Genomic DNA, 6146 nt, shown 5'->3' with positions numbered 1-6146 from the left:
ATGAGTTCTTCTGAGTCAACAGTAATTACCATTCTTAGTGCCTAAACTAAGCTCGTTCACCCTTAAACACCACAAGTCCATTAAAATGGCAGCAGTTATGTAATTAGTATCAGCCCACGAAGTGTGACGTCAGGCGGGGTCTCTTAGTTACCAAGTGGCTGTCTGGTTCTGCCTTTATAGCTGTAGTGTATACTCAAGACTATGTGAGCAAAGAGCACATATTTCACATTCATTGTTCACAGAGGGATCCTTTCATACAAGAGTATTAAAAAAAAAAATGGAAACAGAGCAGGAAGTGTCAGGCTGTTATTGCTATAAATTAGCAAATTACAGATGTTTTGAGACAACCTGACACTCCCAACTAAGACTACAGAGGTGACCTTGGGGGCAACTGTCTTCCTGAGTTATTTTTTCTCAAGGCCCTAAAAAATCCAGATGGAGGGGTGTGTGTGTGTGTGTGTGTGTGTGTGTGTGTGTGTGTGTATGCACGTGTGTGCATGCATGCAGTACTTGGGATTGAACACAGGAGCATTTTACATTTGAGTTACATTCCCAGTCCTTTTTAAAATTTAATTTTTTGGACAGTCTCTCACTAAGCTGCTCAGGCTTGCAATCTTTCTGCCCCAGCCTCCCAAGTAGCTGGGATTATAGTCATGTGCCGCCATGCCTGGCTGTCACTTTAAAAAAAAATGCCTTGCAGGCTGGAGTGTTACTCAGCGGTAGAGTGCTTGCCTAGCATGTGTGAGGCCCTGGATTCATTCTTAGCCAAGAAAAATAAGAGCTCTTAAGTAAAACGGTGCCTTGTAATTCCCATAAACAAAGTGGTTTTAGATGTAACTTGGCAAAGACAGTTCTTGTAGCATGGCATATGTCAGGATTTGACTGTATGTCACTTAAGCCTTGCACAAACTTTGGAGGCAGCATCCCAAGAGAAGGCAGTTTGCACAAAACCCAGCGAGTAGAAGGTATTTCCAGGTTCAGCATTCCTCCTGTTTGACTGCACCGTCTGCCCACTACACTTGGGTCTCTGACCTGTTCTTATTCTGATTTTTAAATTTTGGACATTTTCTTTCCATTTTCATAGTGGGCTTTTTGTTTTGTTTCGGAGACAAGTCTCAATAGCTCATCCAGGTTGTCCCAGTTTCCTGTGTTCCAGCCTGCTTCTTGCCTTAGACTCCCAAGTAGCTGGGCACCACCATGCCCAGGTCATTTCCATAGATACCTGTTTTATAACCAAAGTGCTCAAATATTTTAATTTGTTCACACTGGTTTATGACTTTATAAGGTGAAGCTGGTCTGGATGCACCTAGTTGGCATCATTCTGCTGCTGGTCAACCCAAGGACTAGTCAAGTGAGGTGAGGGCACCTTAGGCAGGAGGTATAAAACTTGCAAAGACATGGGCCCTCGAGGTGGGGGACTTGGTGGGAGGCAGATGGAAGCCTAGTCCTGAGATAGGGACTTAGGATAAAGAGAAATTCTGAATCCGAGGAAATACCCACAAGCCACTGAGATGTAGAAAACACAGTTGTAAATCTTGAGCAGCATGCCCTTGGCCCATGCCCTTGTAAAACTAGGGGAACATGCAAGTTCAGGGAAAACGGCATGAAAATGTGCAGCTCCGCCTTGGACCCATCTCCAGTCCAGGCCCCGATACAGCCCTTCTATATGGGACCCCCAGCCCAAGTCAGGGCTGCTTCTCACTCTGGAGACACTGCATTCTCCCTTGAATGTATATCTACCTTCCTAAAAACCTCTGTCTGTGCCTCTGTCTGGCTCCTACTGAAATTCTTTTCCATCCTATATGCCAAGAACCCTGCTGGTCCCTAGATGAGATCCTGTCTCCTCTAGGAACTTCTTGGCCCCTTCTCTGGAGGCATCTCTTCTCCCATGACAGGGCCATCCCTGAGGTGAGGAGCACAGGGCAGCATTGGGGTTTGAACAGGCTGCTGCTTCTCAGGGGAACAGCAGGGCCTGCAGGGAGGGGGAGAGGGCCAAGATCTGAGCAAAGCTTGCCCCTTGACTTGCAGAGGCACATGTGGATGTCCCTCCACACGAGGAGCATGCGCTGAAGGGAACAGGAGGCCTGCAGCCAGTGCTGTTGACAGTAAAGGCAAGCTGTCTGTGACACACACACAGCAGACCAGGGCCAGAGCTGGACTGCTGTGGCCACCTGGTTGGCTGCACTAGGTACAGGAGAAGCCAGAAGAGTGGACACAGAATGGCTAGTCCTGGGCACGGAAGGGCGGTTGAGGGGTGCCCCAGTGAGAACAACTCTCACCAATCAGGTAGCTTGTTGGGTCAGCAGCAGGTAGAAAAACAGGACTGAAGTGGGAGGGGCTGAAGATGCTCAGTGATGGTCTCTCCTGTGGTCTCAGGAAGTCCAATGCCAGTAACTACTATAACCACGTGTCCATAACAACCACAGCACTGGCACCCAGATGGAGAGTGGGAACTGCTGTCCTGCTCTTTGCTTTGGGTGCATTATCTCAGCTAGTAGTCAGGTGACCCATGAAGTAAACTCACTGTTCTTTTTATAGAGGTTAAAGAATCTCATGGTACACAAAGAGATACAATACCAACTCCAAAAATATAAAAAGCTAAGGTCGTAATTGAGCAACCACCAAAAAATAGAAAGAGGCATACCTAGAATTCTAGTAGATAAATTAGTGGAACTCTTTTTGGTGGGGGGAGTACTGGGGATTGAACTCAGGGGTGCTCTACCACTAAGCTATATCCCCTGTCCTTTTTATTTTTTATTTTGAGACAGGGTCTCACTATGTTGCTTAGGGCCTTGCTAAGTTGCTGAGACTGGCCTTGAATTTATAATCCTCCTGTCTTAGCTTCTTGAGTCATTGGGATTACAGGTGTGTGCCACCATGCCTGGCAAATTAGTGGAACTCTTAATCTAACAGTGCTGGGGTCTCAAACCCTGGTCTGGAGCATGGGAGGCAGGCTCTCTATGTGATGGGCTATATCGCCAGCACAAATTAGTAGAACTCTTAAAAATGTTTTTTTGGGGCAGTGCTGGGGTTCAAAACCAGGGCCTCCACTGAACTACATCCCCAACTCTAAACTTTTTTTTTCTTTTTTTTTTGCTACCAGGGACCCCAACCCTTTTTAAATTATTATTATTATTTTTTTTTGAGACAGAGTCTCACTGAGTTGCTCAGGGCCTCATTAAGTTGTTGAGGCTGGCCTCAAACTTGTAATTCTTCTACCTCAGCCTCCCAAGTTGCTGGGATTATAGGCAGGCACCACAAGTGCCTGGCAGCCCTAAACATTTTTAGCCTAGAAGGCAGCAAGAAAGACAAACAGGAGGACATGAACAATTAGAAAATGAGAAGTGACAGATCTAAAATTGAACCCTGTCAGCTGGGCATGGGGGTCCACACCTGTAGTTCTACCTACTGAAGTAGGAGGATCCCTTGAGCTCACCGCAAAGCAAGACCCCACCTCAAAACTAAAACAAGGACTTGGTGCTCATGCTCACTGTGGGGGTGGGAGGTCAGGGTGAGCGTCTTGCAGGCGCTAGGAGGAAGATGGCAGTGGAATCAAGGTACCCAGGAGGAGATTAAGAAAGAGCCAGAGAAGCCACCTGCCTGCTGCTGTTGCGGGTCTTCACCACCCACAGAGGCCGCCACCACCAAATGGATGAATCCTCCCGAGGGATCGTACCCTCCGGCAAGCTGCAGATTTATACTTGGATGGCTGCACCTTTGAAAGAACTGAAAGAAGTCTACCCAGCAACTAGAAAGAAGGGAAGACACTTCAATTTTGCAATTGTTTTTATGGATCTTAAAAGACCTGACTATTGAGTTAAGATTGGCAGCACCACGTCTGGTGGTGAAGGGGAACTGACGATTCCACGACCTGGCAGTCGCAGAAGTTCCACATAGGCGATCATTTGGACACAGCGATTACCCACTCCAAATCAGGCACCACGTCCTTCAGGGCCTATATGACCTTATTAAATTTTATTTACTATCTCTCAAATTTATTTTTCAGCCAGTTATGTAAAATAAAGTTACATACTCTCTTCTCCTGATCTTTGCCATTAAGCCTTTAAATGCTAAGTAAAATGTATCTATTTAGGAGTTAAATTTGGATGTACTATGGGTATGAATATTAATAGAAAGTCTGTATGTTTCACGCATCCATAAAACATGAAGAAAATTGCTCTTAGCATTCTGCGTGAAACTATTGTTGAATATATGTGCACGATCAGTCTGAGTGCGAAAGTCAATGGCGGCATGGGAATAGGGTTTCTTCTCTTCTATGAAGTTTATACAAAGTAGTGCAGGTGGGTGTTTTAAGTCCCAAAGGTGCAGAACAAAAATACCATGAGTTTGCGTGAAATTTAGCGTAAGTTTGTGATGCAGACTAGAGTGTGCAGTTAGAAAAAGGGCTTGTGACCATGAGGCAGCAGAGGCTATTGGGAGTGGTACGAGCTGACGCAAGTTGAGGGAATTGTGTTGGATGACGTGGCCTGCCTTGGTTGGGTGTAGCAACACAGATTAGAGAACAGTGCTGTGGTAGGGTCGTTTCGGTTTTAAAATGGGGGCGAGGGCATTTTGAAGGCAGGAACCAATACTGAAGAAATGAGTTAGAAAGTAGGGTAACAGTAGGAAGACTTAAAGATCTGAAAAATGGAGGAAGGGACATAGAAGGAATCCTGCACGTCTGTTATGTGCTGGGGTCTAGCGTGTGTCTGATTTGAGAGGCTACAGCACAGTGATTAAGACCAGTGCACAAAGCATCTACATTCTGACTGTCCCAGTAGCTCCGCGATCTTGAACAAATTAACTTGAATCAAGTCTCTCTCATTTAATGAAGACATTAGTCTATAGAATTGTGAAAGTTAAAAAAAGACTTAGGATAGCGCTTGGCAGATAAAAAACAATAAATACTGGTTATTAGCTGGAAAGTGGGATTTAGTTAAAACTGGAATCTTGTCTTAATGCAGTGTTTGATTCGCATTTTGAAGTTTATAAACAGTATGACTGTATAGAAACCCTAATTACTTTTAGTCTGACAGTAGAAAATTGAAATCCCCAAATGAAAAAAGTGCTAAAAACATGCTAGTAGTCTCAGTTAAGTGAGTTTTGTGCACACAAAACAGTCAATTAAAATCTGATGATTCTGTGGAATTGGTGTCCTTGTTATAGTGAGTTTGCAGTTGCAGATGAACCTGGAACCTAGATCTTAGTAGTTCTTAGATGCTGTAGTTTACTCCAGACCCTTAGCTTGTTTATTCATTCATACTAGATGGACCTGAGTTCCCAACCGTTTGATGAATAGTCACAATTACCTTCCTGTTTGGGGTGAGGGGTGGATAAATGATTTACTATGTAGACCCAAAGGGTGGGAACCACAATAAGGATGTTCAGAAGCCAGTTTTTCATATGGTGTGATCTCTTATCTTACAAGGGCTTTCCTGTTGATTCCACATTATTCTCTCACTAGTTTAAAATAAAGTGGTTTAGCTGGTTTGCCCAATTCTATCCTGTTGGTTCCAACATGAAATTTTTCCTTTAAAGATTTCCTTTTCTACCAAAAGTATAAAGTTCAAGATTACCTAGTGAGTTTGTTGTTGTCTATATTATACTAAGAATTAAGACTTGGTCCTTGTCTTCTTTTGACTTTGCTACAAAAGTATGGCTTTAAACAAGAACTGAGCTATTTTCTCAAATAGAAGTGGTCACCATGACAGCATCTTTCTCAGTGCCTTAGCGTCTTCCCTATCCGCCTCAGTTGTTTATAGGTTTTTGGAGTTGACATTTTTCCTTTAGAACCTGTGAGTTACAGTACCCGACATTTCCCTGTCTTTTCAGTCTTCTCAGTGTCTAAAACTGGAAAGGTTATGCCCATACTCATTGAGCCAGGCCATGTTTCAGAGGTCAGTTGTGTGTGCGTGTGCATGGGGGTCAAGTATGAGCTGGGGGAGAAAAGACTATTGAACTGTTAGGCCATGTTTAAAAAATTTAAACTCTTGTTATTCTTTAATAAAGAGCCAGACTCAGCCTAAAAAACAAAACAAAACAAAACAAAAAAGTGCCACAACCACTACAAACCCAAACTGAATCACATAAAACTGCCAAATAAAAAGACAAACCATATGCACTGCAAGAGTCACGTTTTAAATGTA

At 43.9% G+C, this 6146-nt stretch overlaps 1 pseudogene; it reads left to right on the top strand.

Moving 5' to 3' along the window:
• The first annotated feature begins 3483 nt into the window (after positions 1-3483).
• On the top strand, positions 3484-3972 carry LOC124967491 (histone deacetylase complex subunit SAP18-like; annotated as a pseudogene).
• The last annotated feature ends 2174 nt before the right edge of the window (positions 3973-6146 follow it).

The sequence above is a fragment of the Sciurus carolinensis genome, chromosome 16 (assembly GCF_902686445.1).
Source record: "Sciurus carolinensis chromosome 16, mSciCar1.2, whole genome shotgun sequence".
Taxonomy (NCBI): Eukaryota; Metazoa; Chordata; class Mammalia; order Rodentia; family Sciuridae; genus Sciurus; species Sciurus carolinensis.
This window is presented reverse-complemented; position numbering and strand designations above follow the sequence as displayed.